This window comes from Mustela nivalis (assembly GCF_964662115.1).
Source record: "Mustela nivalis genome assembly, chromosome: 6".
NCBI classification, from domain to species: domain Eukaryota; kingdom Metazoa; phylum Chordata; class Mammalia; order Carnivora; family Mustelidae; genus Mustela; species Mustela nivalis.
The window spans coordinates 75953182-75976007 of NC_139025.1; the positions used below are offsets into that span (position 1 = coordinate 75953182).

Below are 22826 nucleotides of genomic sequence, written 5' to 3' on the forward strand. Positions count from 1 at the left end.
CACATATTTATTGATATTTGCCAATCTAATTAAGCATTCTGCCCCCCCCAACTCACCTTCACCTACTCCCATACTTTCACTAAGGAGGTGTAACACTCCAGTGGCATTATTAAAGCGGAAACAAAGAAAGAGGTCTTTAAGAATACTAACTTGGGTTAATGATCACCCACCATGAACAAAAATAAATCTTGGGATTATTTCAAATTTTGCAATACCTGCACCAGGGTAAGGGTTGCCTGAATAGACACCGGACTTATAATGTAATACATTAAGGGGCCTCCTCTCTTTTCACTGCATGCATATCAAAGAAATACTCCATAATGACTCTTAACTAAAAAGATAACACCAGGGGCGCCTGAGTGGCTCAGTGGGTTAAGTCTCTGCCTTCGGCTCAGATCATGATCCCAGGGTCCTGCGATAGAGCCCCACATCGGGCTCTCTGCTCAGCGGGGAGCCTGCTTCTCCCTCTCCCTCTGCCTGCCTCTCCACCTGCTTATGATCTCTGTCTCTGTCAAATAAATAAATAAAAACCTTAAAAAAAAAAAAAACCACACCCAGGGAACCAAAATATTTTGTTGGTTATAGTTTTCCATGTAGAAATCCCTTTACTTTATATAATAACAATTAATAACCTCCTGCTCAAAGGGTCTTCTATGCAATAGGCTCAGGAACTTCAAGACTCTTACCTATATGCCTATATACATATTTAAATAATATATAAACGTCAGATTGTTGCTTCTGGTTAAAACAACCAAAAGCTCTGGGGAGTGTCTTAAACACCCAGAGAATACACGTGAAATAAATTCAACCTGCCATTACATTCTCCTCTACTCTTGTCCTCAGCCCTCATTTTCTTGCAGCTTGCCCTATTTTCATCCATTTTTGTTCTCACCCACTTCAGGAACTGTATTCACTTGCATGTACTTGTAATGATATTAGTGCTCAGATATGCTCTGATAGGAAACTGTTTATTTATAAAGGGTTATCTCTGTGTATCAAGTACCTTAGTTTGCAAGTTTGTCTTGGTGTGTTTGTGTTCTTTAGTGAGTAGGTGTAGGTGTTTGAGCATATGTACCTGAGGGAGTATATATCTTTATAGGTCAAAAAGTGTGCACATCTGTGAGTGATAGCTGCTTCTCTGTATTTCAACGACTCTCAAACTATTCAGAGCATAAGAGCAAAAGAAATAAGTCACAAAAGATTATATACTGTATGATTCCATTTTTATGAAATGTCTAGAATAGGCAAACCCACATAGACAGAAAGCAGATTAATGGCTGCCTGGGGTGTAGGGGACAGGAGAGGCTGGGGAAAGCCAGCAGTAGCTGCTAATGCGTAAGGGGTTTCTTTTTCAGCATGATGAAAATGTTCTAAAATGGATTATGGTGATGGTTGCTCAACTCTCTGAATATACTAAAATCCACTGACTGGTACTCTTCCAGTGGGAGAATTGGATGGTGTATGAATTTCAATAAAGCTGTTATATATTAAAGAGAGAAAATAAGGAAACCCGAGCTGTCCTGTATTTCCACAGAAAGGTAACCTGTCTTTGAAAATGTTAACTTTGCTTCTATTTTACTTAAGCTTTGGATTCAAGATTCCCCACTAAAAAGTCCCCTAACTGCTCTTTTCTCCATCTCCAGCTTTCTCTTTACTAACAATGACACACATGTGTCATTGTGACACACACATGTGTCACTGTCAGGAGACAGTGTTTCCTGATTATTGTTCAGTGTCATAACAGAAAAAACAGATACACCATGATACACCCATATAAAAATATGGATATGGATGAACAAAGCCCAAAAGGAAATGAGGAAAAATTCAAATAGTTACACTGGAGTAATACAGTTTGGCATGGAAAACAAAGGCAAAGGAAAAACTATACTTCTTTACTACTTGCAGTCCACTGCAAGTCCCTGAGACAGGCAGAGTAACATTCCTCTAGGAACTCAGCTGCCTGGATGTTAACGCTTTGCTAGGGGCAAAAGGCATCTTAGCCCCACCCCCAGAATCCTGGGGGTCTACCTTAGGGTGTGAAAATTCCTTTGGAAACTTGCTTTATCTCTATCCCCAAGATATATTCTGGCAGTTATCCCCCATATAAACCACTGATATACACCAGAAGGGTCTCATGACTAAGGTTTATTTAGACAGTAAAAAATGACCTTTTCCTAACAACAGCTAGCCCTATTCAAGGTCCTGGAAACCTTACTTCCAAAATTCCTTAGAGGCTTCCCCATCTCTAACCCCCTCCCAACTTGAAAGTATACAATGCGCCACTCCTCACAACCCTAGTGCAGCCCCTTCTGCCCATAAGTCCTTCCCCATGCTTTAATAAAAACTACCTTTTTGCACCAAAGATGTCTCGAGAATTCTTTCTTGGCCATCGGCTCCAAATCCCAACATCTTTCCTACCTCACAGTTGAGGTGACACTCTTTAAAAAATAGTATTGTATTGTGTTATATCGGCCAGTAAAATCTGGGAGAAGAAAAAACCAACCTGTCTCCTTAGAAATTGTTTCAAGTCTAAGTCAGGAATTGTGTTGCACAAAGGACAGGACTAGAGTAGTGGAGTAAAAAGATAGAAACTAAAACACATGGATTATATATAGTTCTATTTTCAGCAAATCAATAAACAAGGAAATATTAAGCTCTTTATAGCTTGCTCTAATAGAGGAGTTCTCTCTGGGCTTGAATCTCCTTTCTCCCCAGTATCAGCCTGGCTTATGGGCATGGTGTAACTGCTACTGAAACTAAGGTTGCCTCCATTACCTCAACCTACAGGAAACCCATTTCAAATTCAAATTCATTATTGGCAGTCCTGCATCAAAAAATATAAGGTAACCAGCCCTGGATTAATCTCAGGGTAGCTGCAGTCTGGTAGAAGTGCATAAAAGGTTTTTATATTTTCCTTTTCCTTTTAAAGATACAGGGCCCACGCTTAAGACACTACAAATAAAAGCACAATGAAAATAAAAAGTAGCCCTACTGATTTTCAATTAAGATACCAAGTCCATCTAAGGGAGAAAGGCAAAAAAATTTTTTAACTATGTTGCTGGCACAACTAGATATCTGAATGAAGGGAAAATGAACCTAAACTCCTACCTCCCATCTTTACAAAAAAATTAATTTGAGAGGGACCACAGACCTAAATGTAAAACCTGGAACAAGTATGCTTCGGAAAAGAAACAGAGAATATCTTTGCAACCCTAGGGACAGGCACAAAAAACACTAACCATAAAGTTAAAAACCGATAAAATGGACTTCATAACAATTAAAAATTTCTGCTCATCACATCATCAAGAAAATAAATAGAAAAGCCAAAGACTGGGTAAAAAATGTACATCTGAAAAGGACTTGTACTCACAATATATGAAGAACTCCTACAAACTACAGTTAAAAGATCAATCACCCAGTGAAAAAAATAGACTAACAGATACTTTACAAGAGAAGTCAATTACTACCTAGTGAAGTTCCTTAATTGTCAAAAAAAAAAAACAAAACACCCCACAAACAAATTAAGGAACACCTGGGAGGCTCAGTCAGTTAAGCAGCTGCCTTTGGCTCAGGTCATAATCCCAGTCCTGGGATGGATTCCTGCATAGGTAGCCTGCTTCTCTCTCTCCCTCTGCCTGCCCCTCCCTCTGTTTGTGCATGCATGCCCTTTCTCTGACAAGTAAATAAAGTTTACAAAAAAAAAAATACAGATTAAAACCACAACGAGGTACCATTTTACAGCTTCTAATGTGGCTAAAATAAAGTCTGACAGCACTAAAATTCAGCAACATAAAAAAAAATGTGAAGCAACTGGAACTCATATATAAACCATTTTGGAGAACTGTGTGGCAGTTTTTTAGTAAAGTTAAACATACATCTACCCTATGACTCAGTAATTCCACTCCTAGGTACTTATCAAGAAAAATGAGAACATCTATCCCCAAGAGATTTGTAAAGGAAATGTTCATAACAACTTTATTTCTAATAACCCAATCCTGGAAAAAACCCAAACATTCATCAAAAATAAAACAGATAAAGAGCTTAGGTTATGTTCTTATAATGGAATACATTCTTCAATAAAAATGTACCAACTGGGGCACCTGGGTTAAACACTCAGGTCATGATCTCACGGTCCTGGGATCAAGGCGCTCCCCCACCTCCCACTAGGCCTTGAACTCCCTGCCAAGCTCTGAGCTGGGTCTGCTTGTCCCTCTCCTTCTTCCTCTGCCCCTCCCCCTGCTTATGCTCTCTCTGGCAAAATCTTTTTACAAAAAAGTACCAATACCCACAGATCAATCTCAAAAACATTATATAACACAAAAGAAGCCAGACACACAAAAAAGCATATACTACTGTACAACTCCATTTATGTCAAGTCCAAGACTAGGCAAAACAAATCTATGGTGTCAGAAACACGAGGCTGAAAGTGGTTGCCTTAGTGGAGGAGTGTGGGTGAGGAATGACTAGAAAGGGGCATGAGGGAACTTTCTATGGTGATAAAAATGTTTTCTATCTTATTTTGCTAGAAGTTACAGTGTATAAAGTTGTTAGAACTCCTTGAACTGGACACTCAACTTATGTGCATTTTATTGAACAGTTACTGATACCTCAATAAAAATACAAAGTAGCACTTTGCTTCAAGATACGTTAATCATTTTGTTTCAAATGAAATTCTAGAATATGACATAATAGACAACTACATTTTCAATTATTTGCCACTCTCAATTACTCACATCTTTATTCCTTCATTACTGCAAATACCCAAATGGATTACAGACACAGCTATCAGAATATATGTTCACATTTAATTTTCATAAATAGCAAATTTAGATTGATCCTACACAATTTCAATAGGTACCTAACGGACTGTCAGAAATACAGTAGACTTTTCTGTTTTCTATAGTATTTTCCTCTCAATATGATCTTATAGCTGTGATTTATAGTTGTGTCGATCTGCTATAAAAATGAGTAAGTGATGGTCCTTGGCTGTTTTGGTTGGTGGAACATGATTGGAACTAGGGGTTGCAGGGTATAGAGATTACTTAAAAACAACAACAAACCTTAAAACAAACAAACAAAAAGAGTAAGTATGATATATAAATCAAATGTCTTCAAGGAAAGTCACTGATATAATATAGATCTGATATAATATATATCACTGATATAATAGAAAATAATGCTTTAGCCACTATGACAGCCTAGAAAATAATGCCCTCCTCAACTATTTTAATCAAGACAGAGCCCATACATATTTAACTTTAAGAACAATTGAAAAGCGGGCGCCTGGGTGGCTCAGTGGGTTAAGCCGCTGCCTTCGGCTCAGGTCATGATCTCAGGGTCCTGGGATCGAGTCCCGCATCGGGCTCTCTGCTCAGCGGGGAGTCTGCTTCCTCCTCTCTCTCTCTCTGCCTTCCTCTCTGCTTACTTGTGATCTCTCTCTGTCAAATAAATAAATAAAATCTTTAAAAAAAAAAAAAGAACAATTGAAAAGCAAAAAAGCATGATGAATAGTTTGCCAGCTAACTGGAACCATAAAAAATAAGAGCCTAAATAACAAGATTTACTATATTAGTAACATATATTAGTACATCCAACTGATATCTGAAAACCCAGGAGGCCCTTTTCTCCGGTTTTACCAAGTTCTCTTTCATCTTTCTTTCTCATCTTTTCCTCTCCCTCTTTTGGTTTCTATCCCAGTATAGTTTTATCCCCACCGCCTCTCACTCTCCCTATGATATTGCTAACTGATTTTCATACAGCCAGATCGCCCCAGGTTCCAAATAAATTTACAAAATTGTACTGTATTCTATGTAGATTTGTCACATACTCAAAACTGTAGAGAGAGTATAGCCTGAGGGCTACCTTCAGGTGAAGTTATTAACTGCAGAATAATTTGGCCTGGAGGGTAGACCACAAAACTTTAGAATTAGTCATAAAAACATGATTAAAAGAAATTGAGAACTGGGACAGTAACATTCTCAGGAAATCATTTTTGTTCCTTCGGGTCTACCACAGGACTTGGAGTGACAAATGGGGCCAATGTTTCCTGAATGAATAAAATAAATGAATATTAAAAATCAGAGATATTTAGGGCTAGAATAATCTTGGGATCATCTGGTCTAATAACCTTATTTTACTTACTTAATTAAGTGTATTTGACAGAAGGGGGAGAGCATGAGCAGGGGGAAGGGCAGAGGGAGAAGCAGGCTCCCCACTGAGCAGGGCGGAATGGGGGCTGGATCCCAGGACCCTGGAACCATGACCTTAGCGAAAGCAGACCCTTAACCAACTGGGCCACTCAGGTGTCCCTAATAACAAACTCCACACACCTGGATAGCTGGGTAGAGCGCAAGATTCTTGATCTCTGGGTTGTGAATTGAAGCCCCAGGTGAGGAGCAGAGATTACTTAAAAAAAAATAAAGAAACAAGAAATCCTCACCAGAGGGAAAGTAAGGAAGCTTATAGAGTTAGAATATACTGAGTTTCGCATTTTAATTCTTTTTTTCTTTCCTAGAAATGAGTTAGAAAGGGGATTGTAAATATAATGACTTCCGACTCTGAAAGAAGGGGAAGGATAAAAGCCAAAGACTAGAAGGAAGAGACTAGCAAAAATAAATGAGGCTGGACAAAACTATTTTTCTAAGCCTAATATATTTTTTGACAGGCCAATTAATTAATCAAACTAATCCTCCAAAAAATTAATCTGAAGGATTCTCAGAAAAAGAAACATGAGCTGCATGAAAATGTTACAAACCGGGAGACCGCACAGAGCTAACTTAAATCTCCACAGGCTTATTTCCTGTGCAAGTATGACCTCCTGGGATAAGTTTTACTGCAGTGTTCATTACCAGACGACTTTTGGTTTTAAGAGAAGCCAAGGGCACGTTGGAAATGCGATTCTTAACTAAACACTAAAAAAAAAAAAAAAAAAAAGAAAAGAAAAGAAAGAAAGAAAGAAAGAAAGAAAGGGAAAGAAAAAAGCTCTTTTCCCATTTGTTTGTAATTAGATTGCAGGCTTGCAGAGGAAACACACCAACTTCATAAGCAGAAATACAACGACCCAGTCACGTCCTCAAAACAAATCAACACACAAACTTCACAGCTGGATCCAGCTGTGCCGCCCAGGAGCCAGGAATTTATTTTAAGGCAGAGGATATAGATCAAAAACGGCAAACCCAAGACAAGCCAGATTTAAACCCCCCTCCCCGCCCGCAAAAGGGTGTGACCTAAGGTTCGTATTTTTTTTTTTCCCTTTCTCCACTTTCTTTCTAACTTTCAACTAGCAGAAGCCTTTGAAGGAGTGTTGCTGAGAAAGCCTTTTTAAGAGGATCGCCCCTCAGCTACCCCTCCGTGGAGTGGAAGGGGCGGACAGGCACCGCGAGCTCGCGCAGCTTCGGCAGGCGCGGGCTCCGGCGGGAGGGGAAGGGGCCGGTCCCGAACCCGGGGAGGCTGGGCCCCGGAGTGATTCATCAGCAACCGCGGGTTCGCGCGCCTCCAGCGCGGGCCACGCCCAGCGCGCCCCACGGCCCCTACCCCGGCCCGTTCGCCCCCCTCAAGCAGCCCCCAATGTCTCCACGCTCCTCCCAAGAGACACCAGTAGGGTTAGGAAAACTGGGCTGGCGGCTGAAGGGCAGCAACCTCTCCCTCCTCAGCCACCATGGCCGGTGCGACTCCCTGCCTGCGCCCGCAGACGGACTTCCTGGAAAGCACCGGGCTGGGCTTACCTAACTGGCCCCGTTGGGGCCGCCGACCTTCTTCACAGACCCGCGGGAAAGGCCTGTCCCTCGGTTCCCGGGACCCGCCCGTAAGCCTGCTTCTTTCTCCTTGGGAGTTGCCCGACCCACTCGCGGATGCCCCAACCCGACCGCTCTGTCGGTGCTGCTGGTTCCCCCTCCGCCACGGACGCGCGTGCGCACTCCCGGGTTGCGGGGCATCTTGGGAGTTGTAGTTCCGGCAAGGAGGGCGACGCTCTGAGCTGAGCCTGGTTTTTGCAATTTGCAGGATGTTTGGAAGCAGCTGCGGATAGCAAGCCTTACTCCAGCAGGCGACAAGGATCTTTACTAGTGAAAATCTCTACCCTGGACCCTTTGGGAGCTATAAACAGCAACTCGAGGCTCTTTGGGATAGAGTTCCTCTTTACTTTGACTTTCACTGAAGAGGCATTCAAGACAGGGCTTATATCGTACCCTTGCTTGTTAATGCAAGGACATGACATCGAGCCCTTTAAGCTCGTCGTGAAAAACTGATAGGAAAGTAAACAAAGGCGAAGTCACAAAAGGGGCAGAAATCACGCAGATGTCATCTCAAGGGCGTAGCGACCCTAGGGATTTCCTTGGGCATGTACAAGGGATGATGTCTCAGCGATAGCCCCTATATACCTGGACGGTTTGGGCCGCAACCCATCTTCCCATTCCAGCCTCAAGCTCTACACCAGGTGGTGAAGCTGGGTTAGTATGAGTGGGAGAAAAAAACAGAAGTGCCGCTCAAAGAAGGGGACTGGGACGGATGGGTAGCCTATAAGGAAGGACGAGGAAAGTGGGAATACCTCAGAGGGTGGTGCTACGGAGGCCAATGAAGTGGCTGCCTTTTGTGCAGGGCTCTGTGGAGAGGGAACAGCAAGGCCTTCCGTTCATTGGTAGTTGCTCATTGATAATTTTTCTGTCCTGCTCTTCATGACTAAACCATTCCCAGGAGTCATGCTCGGCTTTGATACACCATCTTTGAAGAATGCAACTAGGAAGAGGACGAAGTGCCTGCTTGAGGGTACATTCTAGCTACTCCTAGTGTGGAAACCGACTAACGGTTAATCCTCCCTGTCATTTACGTGTTCCCTTCAGAGCAGGACGCACCCTAGGTAAAGTAAACACCCTGGAATTTCATGCTAGTTGTATCCATTAATCCCTGAAATGAAAATCACTCATGATTTGGAGTTTTTAAGGAAAAAAAACCCTTGTAGGATGCAAGTACTCTTAGAACACCGTTGACATTAAATCTCATAGCCACTACACCTTATTTTCTGTAGCATTTTAGTGTTTATGGATTTCTCCAATATTCTTGGATATAGCAGCTTTCTGAGAGCAACATCCTACAGAATTCAGGTTCAACTAATATTGAGTACTTAATCCACACCACGCACTGTAACAGCACATTTATTTCATCCAATCCTCCAAATAACCCTACAAAGAATATATTTGTATCTTCCATTTCTACAGATGAGAAAGCTAAGACTCAGAAAAGTTAAGTAATTTGCACAAAGTCACACAATCATAATTGGAGATCCAGAAATAAAGCACAGGTATCCTGATTCAACTTCTAGCATGCTTTCCACTGTTGATCAGACTGATGTATCTCCTAAACTCATCAAATTCTTGAAGGTAATATAATCTGTGACTGTGTCCACTGTACATGAAAAAAATTCTCTCACACAGTCCAGGAACATTGTACTCTGACTGGATAAGAGATTCATTTGATCTGGATTCATTTGATAGTTCTATATTTTATTATATATTAATATATAGGAATTTTGGCTTATCAGCAAGTGTCCTATAATTTCCTCTAACACCTCTGGGGCATAACTCCTGGGAAAACTGACAAAATTTCCTGAACAAGTTGAGTTCTTGAACAAGCAAAGCAGACTACAGCCGTTGAGATATAGTTTGTGTCTTTAGGCATGGAGGGCTTTTAATTCAGTATCTGATAATCTATGACACGTTTCTTCTCTGGTCTTCCAATATGGGGTGCTAAGAATACCTTCAATGTATTTTATCCCTTTCTCTCTCTCTCTCTCTCTTTTTTAAGAGAGAGAGAGCACACATGTGCATGGGGGAGGTATAGAGGGAGACAGAGAATCTCATACAGGCTCCACACTAAGCTGAGCGCAGAGCCCCATACAGGGCTCAAACTCATAACCCTGAGATCATGACCTGAGCTGAAATCAACAGTTGAACACTTAACCAAATGAGCAACCCAGGGGCCCTTGTATTTTCTCTTTTAGATAAGTTACTAATTTAAAATTTTTCCCAACAAGTGTCTAAAAGTTGCTTTTTCTAAAATAATGTGATTCAGAGCTGGTTTTTTCCCCCTTTCCTCAGACAAACATTAACGTATTATAACCACAGGGCTCACAGACATGAATCTCCTAACCCCATGTGATTTAAATATTACATATGAGTGTGGGGGCGGGGGAACAGCTGGGTGGTAGAGTCAGTGACTCTTGGTTTTGGCTCAGGTCTTGATCTCAGGGTCATGAGATAGAGACCCTATTGGTGCTCCATGCTGAACACAGAGTCTGCTAAAGTTTCTCTTTCTCCCTCACTCTGCCTTATGCTCTCTTTAAAGTAAAAAAAAATCTTTAAAAAATAATTTTAATACTACACATGGGACCAGTGGTGTTAACAATCATATCCTGGTGTTGAATAAAACTAAAAAATAGAATGTGCTTCCACTGCTGTGATTCTCCACACTGTTTCTGATTTAAAAACAAATGAGATCATGTCACCTTCCTGCTCCAAACTACTCATGGCCTCTCAACACATTTTGAATAAATCCCCAAGTTCTTATGTGACTTTTTTGTTTCCTACTATACTCTCTCTGCTCTGCTCCAGTACCCTGGTTTCCTAGAGGTTTCTCCATATTGCCAAGTACATTCCCACCTCAAGATCTTTGCACTACACCGAAGAAAGCTTTTCCTTCCAAATACTCATGGCTCGTGCCATCATTTTAATGAAGGTTCTGCTCAAGTGTCACCTCCTCTGGTCATCCTAGCTTGCCTTCCTCTCCTTTCCTTACTGTCTTCGGAGCACTTGTCACTACCTAATATCATCTTGCTTGTATACTCAGTGTAAGCTCATGGAGGGCTTTGTGTTGTTTACCCCTCTATCCTTGCATCTGCTACAGTGCCTGACACAGACTGGAGATTCAATAAATATGTGTAAATATGAATATTGAATCCTTCCCTCCCCCTCTTCTCAGTTGCGGACACAGAACAAGAGTGTTTGCCTGTAAATGCCAGCCAGTGACCTCATGCAGATATAAACACCAGCTGTGAGAGGGTTGGTTCCACAGGACAAGACACAGTGAAGCTCATCCTGAAATGGAGACAGAGCTCTCTTTTAAAAGAGACTATGCTTGGGTGCCTGGGTGGCTCAGTGGGTTAAGCCGCTGCCTTTGGCTCTGGTCATGGTCTCAGGGTGCTGGGATCGGGCCCCGCATTGGGCCCCGCATCAGGCTGTCTGCTCAGCAGGGAGCCTGCTTCCTCTTCTCTCTCTGCCTGCCTCTCTGCCTGCTTGTGATCTCTCTCTGTCAAATAAATAAATAAAACCTTAAAAAAAAAAAAGACTATGCTTTGGGGCACCTGGATGGCTCAGTCACTAAGTGTCTACCTTTGGCTCAGGATCCTGGGATTGAGCCCCACATGGGGCTCTCTGCTCAGCGGGAAGCTTGCTTCTCCCTCTCCCACTCCTCCTGCTCGCATTCCTTCTCCTGCTCTTTCTCTCTGTCAAATAAATAAAAATCTAAAAAATAAAAAGACTATGTTTTATGGGTTGTCATTACTAGCTTACAGTTAGCAAAACACATTCTTAAGAGAAAAAGAAAAGGAAAACCCTACAAATTAGATTGATATACATAAGTGAAAAGATAGAGCCACTGAAGTCCTGTGGTAGATTGAGATATTTTCCCCAAATATTGGCTCTCCTCTACAGGACAGAACAGCCCTACCCACTGCTGTGTGACTTGCAATGTCCTATAGACATTTTCATGCTTGGCTATGATCTGGTAATACATTTTCCCTTCTTTCTTCACACAGATCTTGTTATACTGCAATCTCAAAGCTTATATACGTGGACCTTTTTTTGAGCCAATGAGATGTGAGTGGAAGGGACAACAGGACAGCTCTGAATAGAAGCTTTCAGAGTCATTGGTATTTCTGGGGTGCCTAACCAGTCGGTTAAGCATCTGCCTTTCATGATCATGATCCTGGGGTCCTGGGATCAAGCCCTGCATCAAGCTCTCTGCTTGGGGAGGAGTCTGCTTCTCCCTCTTCTCTCTCTCCCTCTGTGCAAGCTCTCTCTCAAGTAAATAAATAAAATCTTAAAAAAAAAAAAATCACTGGTGTTTCCCACTAGTATGCTTACTCTCTCTCTCCAGGAGGAGTGTGACATATCCCAAATGGCAGTTGGTCCACCTGCTTGGGTTGTAGAATGAGAAGTCACATGGGGCGGGGCCTGAGACAGACACAGGTGCTGACATGTAATGTGCGCAAGAAGTAAACTGAGATCCAGGTTTGTTTTTTCCTAGACACTCACCTAGCAAGAGCTGACTGCTGCACTGCCTATTCGATGAAAGGCAATAGAAACAGAAGAGGTATGGCAACCCTTCCCCATGCAGTGAATCCCACTTTGAATAATGGAAAATGGGAAGTTCAGCCTACTGTCAAGAACAAATCTGAGTCGGTTAAGTGTCTATCACTGGCTCAGGTCATGATCCCAGAGTCCTGGGATCGAGCCCTCCATTGGGATCTCTGATCAGCAGGGAGCCTGCTTCTCCCTTTGCCTGCTACTTCCTCTATTTGTGCTCTTTCTCTCTGTGTCGAATAAATAAATTTTTAAAAATAAATGAATGAATGAATAAGCTTCCAGCCAGAGTAACTCATAAAGCATGTCATACTGACTCAATAAATGCAAATCAACACCAGCAGCACTGATATATTTATGCATTCTTTTAAACATACACATATAAATTAAATATTTTATTTATTTATTTGAAGGAGAGCAAGAGAGGGAGCAGGAGTGTGGCAGGGGGAGGGGCTGAGACTGAGAGAGAAGCTGGCTCCACGCAGGGCTCCATGCTGGACTCAATCCCAGGACCCTGTGATCATTACCTGAGCCAGAGGCAGATGCTTAACGGACTGAGCCACCCAGGCACCCCTTAAATGTGTATTTTATAGGAGAGCTAAGAAAACTTAAGCTAAAGACGTAAACTTGAAACTAAGAGGTAAGGATTTCATTCTGGGAGCTTGGAGTTGGTTAAAGTGGGAGGTAGGAATCAGAGAATACAAACACCAAGGTTGGGACATACAATTTTATAGAAAGGATTTAAGTAAACTCTATTTTATTTTTCAAGCAAGCTCTTTAGCTTGAAATGTTCTTACCTATCACCCACCTCTGTCAGCTAGAAGCTTTCTCGTGTTTCCTTGTCCATCTCAAATGCCTCTTTCTACCTCCAACTTCCCTAATGCCATCAGCTGGAATTAATTTTGCTGTTCCTCTTATTTTCATATCCTATTATGCCTTCACCGGAGGTGCATTGAATATACATCTCAGCCACACACCAAAGAGCTGAGAACTAAAATTTTCAGTTGAAGCCAAGGTTGCTGGAAAATATCACTACCAACGAATAATAATAATTACTTACCAATAATTAGTACACAAATAAACCTCAAATTTTATGCCAAAAGTTAATTATTTTAATATTATTATGTAAAATATTAGTGCTAAAATGGTGAAGTTTTACACTGTAGTACAGAAACAATAATTTCCCAGCATTGTCAGCTGTTAAGACTCATCTGCAGACACTATAGAGTCAAATTCAGCTGATGTAAGGGGATGAACAAGATCCATGTCCTAAATGGAATTAAGTAAGAATTAAATTCTGATTTGTTTTTTTTTTATTTTATTCATTTATTTGACAGACAGAGATCACAAGTAGGCAGAGAGGCAGGCAGAGAGAGAGGGAAGCAGGTTCCCTGCTGAGCAGAGAGTCCCATGAGGGACTCGATCCCAGGACCCCGAGACCACGACCCCAGCCGAAGGGAGAGGCCCAACCCACTGAGCCACCCAGGCGCCCCTAAATTCTGGTTTTAAATTATAAACGCTGGTTATACCAAACACTTCCACAAAGAACAGAGTTATCATATGAAGTAACTTCTATTTATGCTTCCTTATATTGTTTAAATTTTTATAAACATTTGCTGACTAAAAAACATTTACTGTTCTTCCTATGTTATCTAGGTAATGCATTCTCTGTATTTGTAGTTACTGTCATTTATCTACTTGAAAGTTGTTAATGATTTTTAATCATTTTGAATTGATTATTAAATTAGTTTTGAACATAAACCTTTCACAATCAGCAGTTATTATAGCATTTTACTTACCAATAATTAGTACATATTTATACCTACATAAATTTTGACAAATAAATAATACAGAGATTTTTCACTCAGATTATATCTAGAACAGTTGCCTATATCTGAAAATGATTATTCATATAATAAAAGCAAATCCAAGTTACATACTTAGTTCTTATCAATGATACTGTTGACTGATTAGCCATATGAATAAACTTTATAGGGGTGCCTGGGTGGCTCAGTTGGTTGGGCACCTATCTTCAGCTTGGGTCATGATCCCAGAGTCTAGAGATGATTCCCACATCAGGCTCCATGCTCAGGGGAGAGCCTGCTTCTCCCTCTGCCCCTCTCCCCACTTGTGCACACACTCTCTCTCACTCTCTCTCATAAATAAAATCTTAAAAAAAAGAATAACCTTTATAAACACATAAATACTTCCATGCCAAGGTTCAACGATAATGGAAATAATATCAAAGTACACATTCTAAAAGCTGAGGCCCAGAGCCCAAGACAAATAGATTTTTTTTTAAAGATTATTTATTTGAGAGAGAGTGTGCCAGAGAGAGAAGGCACGAGCAGGGGAGGGGCAGAGGGAGAGAGAGAAGCAGACTCACCACTGAGCGGGGAGCCCAATGAGGGCTTGTTCCCAGGACCCTGAGATTACAACCTGAGCCAAAGGCAGACGCTTAACCAACTGAGCCACACAGGTGCCCAAATAGGAGACTTTTGGCCAAATGTCAAGATTCTTTGTCTAATGTGACTTAAGATAGAGTTAGCTTTTAGGTAGGACATTCTACTTCTTATTTGCAGTTAAGCTTTTAGCCAAGACCAAAGTCTCTATCTACACAGATGGCAGTTGAGTCATATTTTTCCCATTCTATCTTCCGTAGTTTATTTTTTTGGATTAAAAATTGACAACTACATTGTTACTTGTATTAAATTTTACCTGATTATATACAGGCTTGGACTTTGGCCTGTCCAGATATTTTTGCACCTCTCAAAGAATTCCTCATTCCTTTGAAGACTTGGTATTTTAGCAGTATACCTCTAAATTCCTGATGAACTGCTGATCCGAACATATCAAGGGAAGAGCTGTATGGCGGCTACTAAGCCCTTCTGTTTGAAATTCTTCCATTCGTCAGCATTTACTTATGATTAAGAGTCAAGAAAGATTGTTTAAAACAGTCATTTCACTATTTAGTTTCACGATTATGCAACCCACATTTCTCAAGGATGTTGCGAGACTCTCTCAAATGTCTTGCTGAAAATTACAGTGTGTTCTTTTCCCTGGACTCTCATGATTTTCAATTTTCTCTAAATGAATCTGTGCTCCATCTTAAAGACCACTGTTTCATTTCTAAGTGCCTAAAAACGACTAAAGCATTAAAAGACACTAAAATTTTGCTGAGGATTGGTAAGTTGAGGGAGTGTGTGTTGGGGGAGGAGGTTCTCCAAATTGTAGACCTACAAATTGTAGGTCTTTTGAATCACGAAGCTGCCTGATTTTCCCATTTCATCTCCTTAGGTTGTTTGGGCCCCCTGCACAGCCCACTCTCAGTCAAGAACACTTACATCTAATTCCTCCTACTGAGATCCTGTGATCTGTGGGACACCTGCTGGAGGCTGTGGGCGTCTCATCATGTTCCCTGGCTGGTGGAACCAGGACATGGGTAAGTACTGGGGCAGAGGAGGTATGGGACACTACTTCTCATAGCCATAAGAGGAAGGCTGAATAATCAATCTGGGAGAAGGAGGTCCCTCACAGAGTCAAGCCCAGCACAAGACAGACCCACAAGTCAAGGAGTTGCTCCTGAATCCAGACTGCCAAAAGCCAAAGAGGGCACCAAGAAAGCAGAGCAGGTACAAACAAATGAAAACATCAAGGAAGCGACAAGAAGCAGAGCTAAATGGCAGGGCACGTTAGGAGTAACTCCTGAGTCAGCTCTATCTTGTTTATATTCAATTACTGGAGTGAGGAGGGAGGGCTTGTTTGCCAGAAGGCTTTGACAGTAGAAACACAAAAATAACTAAGAGTCCTGCTTAAATTCCTGACATTGTCAACATAAAAGGGACAGCTTTATTGGCACTAATATTCATGGATATTTAAGTTACAGTTTAGGATAGTAATACCACGTGCCTTCTACATGTCAGGCACTGTCCTAAGTGTTTTACACATTAATCCTCATAACAGTACTACTGTCACTACTGTCACGTAGGATTATGATTCCTATTATACGGGTGAAGAAATGGAGGCTATGAAATCTATACAAATTTATACAACAAGTGAGATTTGAACTAGGCAAGTTGGACTTCAAAGTGCATATTTGTAATTCCTATTCATTAAAGGCCCACAGCTTGAAGGAGTCAGGCTTCTTGTGCACAAGAAGGTGTGGAACAGCAAAAACAGAAGTTAGACATAGGCCCTCTGTGTTTTTTCTTGGACCTTTCCAACAGTCTAAGTGACAAAGAGGGTAGAGTTCAGCAGGAGGACAGGAAAAAAAGGTTTTCCTTTTTTTCCAGGGCAAATCTTTATAACTTTGCTATTTTTAGTGTTCTGGGCTACCAATCCCAGCATAGCTTTTTAAAAACCCACACAAACCCTAAATCCAAAGTTAACATAAGAAAATCAAGGTAAAACAATGAACCCATTGGGATTATCTATATTCCTGCTCCCATTTATTCTAACAATTTTTAACTGTTTAGCCAAGTGTGTGCATATTTTAGTATGGGTTTTTTCCCTCTCTGGCTACTTCTCATTGTCCATACTTCTTATCTTCTTCATAATAAGGACACTTTATAGTCCTTTCTGAAAATGTACTCGTCTAATATGAGAACACAGTGCCAACTATTCATTTTAAAGAGAAAACTTGTCTAAACATTAGCCAGATTAAATCAGTCTTTACTTTCATTTTAAAAGGAAAGTTTATTAATTCCTAATGTTCTGTAAAGTTTCACTTGGAAACTTCATTCCAGACATAAATGAATACATCATATCTTTGAAAGCAGAAAGATCTTGATGAATTAAAACAGTATACATTTACCTTACCATTAGGTCTGGCTGGTTAATTCCAAAGGGTCAAACATTGCACCTGTTTGTTCCATTGGGATTCTTATTAATTATCCCAGTAAGAGGATGTCATACTTCATACATTTTGCTTTATCACACACTTATTTCCCACAATGTCCACTTTCACATTTAAAAGGCAAATTAGTTTTTAATCCCCTAATGAATAAATGTCTACCTTTGATGAAAAGTTTCAAAATGAAAAGTGAAACTATATGAATTTTTCAATAACTGCCTAGCCAAATAAATGTCGCCAACATAAGTTTAAACAGTTTACAAAGTTCTCTTCAAAACAACACAGGTACACATAAGGTCACACATTACAGGCATCCAACTGGTAAGATATTACTATTGGTGGCATGCAAGTATTTTACATTTTTAAATGCAATGAAAAATGCTGCTTGTTTTCCTTGAGTAGATGAAACAGAATTAAGATAAATGTTTAATTAAAATATCATATAATTCCATGAATATTGTGGGTTTTTTAAAAAACCAAAATGACAGAGATAAGAATTTTAGGTCAGAATAATTTCATTCTTAACTAAAGATTGTCACTGGCAATGTTTGGTACTAAAAATTTCCTTAAAAAGCATATTTTCTATTCATCTCATTCCACCATATGGCCAATTCCTATCTATTTGGATTTAGATTATCCATGGGAAATTTTAAAACCTGGGCCAGCTTGCCTCAATTGCACAGTGTATTTCCGATTGGTTTCTCCGTGTTGTCAATATGTGCTCAGAAGTGCACACTCATACACACACACACACTTTAAGCAAAAGTCTGTGAAAAACCCGCTGTGTTTACTGCACTCAGTTTCCTTCTTTGCATTTCCTCTTCTCCGCCAATTTTGAGGAGAAAATATTGTGTATTTTAAAATCTCCTTTCAGAGAAGGCTGCTTCCCCAGCACTATCCTGAAGACAGTAAAAGCCGCTAAAGAGGAACAGACAACTGTCTGTGGAATGTTCAGACCTCTTCTTCTGGCTAAGAAACCTTTTGAAGAGAGATGGAACTGCAGTGGAGGCATTATTCACGCATGCTCAGAGGCAATGGAAACTTCAGAATCACAGGGTTATTGTAAAGCTTGGGAGCTGGGAGGATCTTAGAGAGCATCTAATCCACTCACTTTTATTTTACAGATGAAATAAAGACGAGAGAGATGGAGAGTCTTGCCCAAAGTCACACACAGCTGGCATCTGAGTCAGCACTATTTTCCAAATATCATGTGATGACCAATGGAGCATCATTCCTGTGGGGCAGGAGGGCAGTTCAACCCAAGCAACATTTATGAAGCACCTGATATATACAAAGCACCTCACTAGATGCTACTGGAGACACAAAGCTTGATGAGATGGTCCCTGCCTCCACGTGCTTATGAAAGCCCCGTGATACCATGTTTCAGTATTTTTCTAAGCACAGAAATACTGACTAGGGCAAAGGTTGCTGGTGATAACAAGGCAGTTGCTGCCCGGGACAGCTGATCTCACAGGTGACACTTTCTCCCCTTCACTATCAGTACTTGAGCCTGTCAAGGAGCTGCTAGGGCCTTCAGGATAATCTTCTCTCCTAGGTCTCCTGTCCACACCTCAAGTCATAGATTAGCCCGGTGGCGTCAGAGCCTGGCAGGAGAGCAGCATTGCCCCAGACTCTCCCCTCAATTCTTAATCACTATTTGCTCCCCCAAGTGTCCAGCCTTAGACTCACTGCAAGGGTCCTTACCACGTCCAGGTACTGTCAAGATAACCCAGGGGAAATGCTCTACCACACACATCACTGGTATATAACACCCACCCGTCAACTACCTCTCCTGTCTCTGGGTTAAAAATGAAATAATTCCAGTCCCCTATGTCATCTCCATGCTGTGGTTGCTCATACTCAATGCTCGGAAGGAAAAAAAAAAAAAAAACAGATTTAAGAAGCAGTGGAAAACATTAGTGAATAGATGATGAAAATGATCTCCAACTTCTGTATAGCCCTTTCCAGTATAGTGTTTTCATCCCATTATCTCACCACAAATCTGTGAGGTAGTTAGTGAAGATATTATTCCCATTATAATATAGCTGAAGAATCTTAGGCTTGAGAGACTAAGTGGCTTGCCACAAGGTCACCCAGCTAAGAAAGTGTGGAGCCAAGTGTCCAGGTGTCTTGACTCCAAATCCAGTGCTCTTCCCCCTATGTAGTCTATAATTGTCAGGCAATTGAATGAATTGCCCATGATCATATACCTGCTAAGTGTTGGTGATGGGATTGGGAGTCAGCCTCTGAGTCTGTTAGTATGGTGCCCTTCCACCATACCAACTAACAGAGCTGGTGTGCTCAAAATGACTACCATGGAAGATGTCAGAGGAAAATCCAGTCTCCTTCATCCTCTCCCAAGTCAATGATGCATCACAAAACTGGGATGACTTCTGCTAAGTGTATGGCCTTCCTAGAACAGTACCCAGAGCCAGGTAACAACTTTAAACTTTGAAGCACTTTCTCCACCCATCTCCTGGATGTTTAATCATTACTGTTATGGGCAGATAGGAAGGCGGTGAGCTGAGAAGAACTTACTTCTCCCCTTAAGCAAATGGAGACCTTCAATTTCCATCTTCCTCCCCACCTCACCCAGCCCCTCCACTTAATAACTTCTGAACCACAAAACAAAATTTGACCTAATCTAGAGTTGGGGGCAAGAAAACGATAAATCCATCTTGAGGTTCTGGGTACTCTTCTTTCTCAAGCTTGTTCTTGGAGGGCCCAACCCTGTGACTTTCATCCAGAGGGCTCAGCCTGGTGCTGCCAAGCATTCTCACACCTTGTGTCCCAATCCTTGCATATGTCCCAATCCTTGAGCTCTGAGGGGGGTCTGGTAAATGGCAGGGATATTTGAAGTGAGGAGCAGTAAGGGGAACCTGGTACTGGAAGGCAGAGCTAAAACATTTCTTTTTTGTTCTCTGCTCATTAAAATGAAAACCGCTATTATTGCATCATTAGTGGAAGAGAGGAAGGAAGCTTCAGGATCACGATTTAAAATCTGACACTAGAAACATTTCCAACTCAGTAGAGGGAACATACCACAGAATGTAGTATTTGTAACTTACTGCCCCCTGCCCACTTCCACCGATGCTATCAAAACTTGAACTAAAAAGATGGTATCCACTTTGCAAAAAGGCACTCTACCCCCAAGACCCAGAAATACATCTCAAATTGTATTAATCCAGAATTCTTACACTTTCTCAGTCTGCTTTACACTGCTTGGGAGAGGGCTAAGTACATCATTATCTCTGAAAAAAGGAAGTATCTACAAACTCTTATGTAAATTTAAATGCCTCTCCCACATTGAAAGCATGCTGAAGCTTCACACTGGTTTCAAGTTTGAGTGTCTGAAATGTTCTCATGGTAGTTTTTCAGAGCACACTGGTTTCCCTCATGCTGGTGCCCTGCCAGGGGCCACCTTTCTGTCTGGAAGAGAAGCAGTTGTTTTTTTGGTCTGCTGTACCAAGCTTCCCTTAGGGAAATTGTTCTGAGGAGTATAGGCATTGGGATGTTTTCTGAGTTTTTAAATGGAGATGGGCTTTTATCGTAAGATGAACTGGTGTTCTAAGATGGGTGAGCTGCGCATGCCCCTCCAGGCTAGCGATTCTCTAACTTAGGCTCGCAGCAGCTCCAAGAGGTTAAGGGAAGAGGGACTGGGAGATAGCATCTCCCATCAATGTGGCATCCAGCTTTAGCCAAATACCACTTACAGTATTTGGTGATCTTTATGTACAAAATATTTATATACAACCTACCCTACCATGATGAAAGGAAGGGGCGTAATAATCACGTTGATGAAAATGAACGTGTTTGTACTTACACACTTTAGGCATATGAAGAGTTTGGTGCTGGAACAATAAAATGATTTCCAGGCTTCTAATAATTATTCCCTAAGAGTTATCTTCTATACATGCTGTGAAATTTGGTGCTTGGTGACCTAAGCTGCCAACTCCAGGCGGTGATCTGCATTGAACCTGGGCCTGCAGCAGTGCTAAAAAGGACAAGGGCAATGGAGCTGGGGAGAGCACATCTCCCTTCAATCAGTGGTCCAGATGTAGCCACATACCTCATTAGATAATTAGGTATTTGGCCACACACACACACACACACACACACTCACGCACACACACACACATTTATTTACATTATGCCCTTCCAAGAGGAAAGGAAAGGATGTAATTGTGTTAATGAGGATAAAATAGCTTCCATTACATGCTTCGGGCAGATGGGGAGTTGTAGTGTTGGACTAATTATACGATCTCTAGACTTCCAAAATTCTCTCCTAAAGAGTTGTCCTCCACATATGCTCGGATGGGTGCCAGTGATAGGAGCCCGCATATCCAAATGAGTGATCTGACACTAGCATGGGCCTGTATAAGCCCCAAAGGGGAAGAGAGGTGGTCTGGGGAGAGACTGTCTCCCTTCAATCAGTTGTCCAGATGTTGCCAAATACCTCAAAACACAGTATTTGGCAAAAATGCATACATATAAAAATATTTTATATACCTTATGCACCACTATGATGAATGGTAATGGGGTAATCATGTGTAGGATTATGAAAAAGCTTCTACTTACACACTTTGGGCAAATGGGAGAAATGAAGTCCTGGGCTAATTCAATGATTTACAGGGTCCCCAAAATGTAAGTTTATCTTCCAATATTTAATATGTGAATACTTACGGAAATGTCACCTTTCAAGCTACTTTAAAAACACAATCAATGAAAAGATAAACTGATTAGTAATAAATATTTGATTTTATAAACTCTATTACCTGTGACCCAATTATTTCACTAGCTAAAAACAGGGCTAAGTTTTGCTAATAGCCCACTATTTTGCTTTAATACTATCAACAACCACAGCATGGTCACCATCAAATTCTGACTTTTTTTCCTTGCTTTCTGCCAGAGTTTATCAGGAACTGCTTTAGCCCCAGTCCTGAGGGCTGCAGGGAACACTCTGTAGGACACAGGGCTTTGTAGAGGTGAAGGCAAGAAAGAGAATGAAAGAGAAAAGAAAGGAAAAAGTCTTCCTTGAAGGGCATGTCAGGGACTTGGCACTTAATGTATCTGCAACAAATCTAAAGGGACAGGAGAAAGACACTTAAGAGAAAGGTACTTCCCTATAGCAACATGGTAACCGAAACGTGTACACAAAAAAGGAACTGTGTATATTCTACCCTGTGGTGTGCTGATGAATGTTTATCAACCAGCAACCTAGGGGGGCAAACATTTGATTTGTAACATTTGCTAATTTTCATAGTAAAAGTACTCCCATCATGGCCAAGTTCGAACAACCAACAAGAAGCCCTAAACTTCTGAGTTGGGAAGAGATTCACAACAGCACATCATTAGACAATATTTCTGTCACACAGACACAATATAGATCTGAAGAATCTCAAGAGTAAAGAATACTAAAAGATAGTTTTGAGTATTACTTTTGTTTTAAAAATAAACAAACTAATTTCAAGTGCATGCTATTTAGTTTTTAATAATGGCTGTATTTAATGAGTTTGCAAAAATTCTTGAAAATTTAATACTTGAGGGGTGCCTGGGTGCTCATTGTTAGGCGTCTGCCTTTGGCTCGGGTCGTGGTCCTAGGGTCTTGGGGTTGAGCCCTG

The 22826-nt window shown here is 41.1% G+C and overlaps 1 protein-coding gene across 1 annotated transcript in view; it reads right to left on the reverse strand.

Moving 5' to 3' along the window:
• The window catches only part of TMOD3 (tropomodulin 3), a 75959-nt gene extending 68039 nt beyond the window's left edge, over positions 1-7920 (reverse strand). The window contains exon 1 of the mRNA XM_082734752.1: positions 7725-7920. The gene's annotated coding sequence lies outside the window, so the exon portion shown is untranslated. The remainder of the gene's footprint in view (positions 1-7724) is intronic.
• Between the last annotated feature and the right edge of the window lie 14906 nt (positions 7921-22826).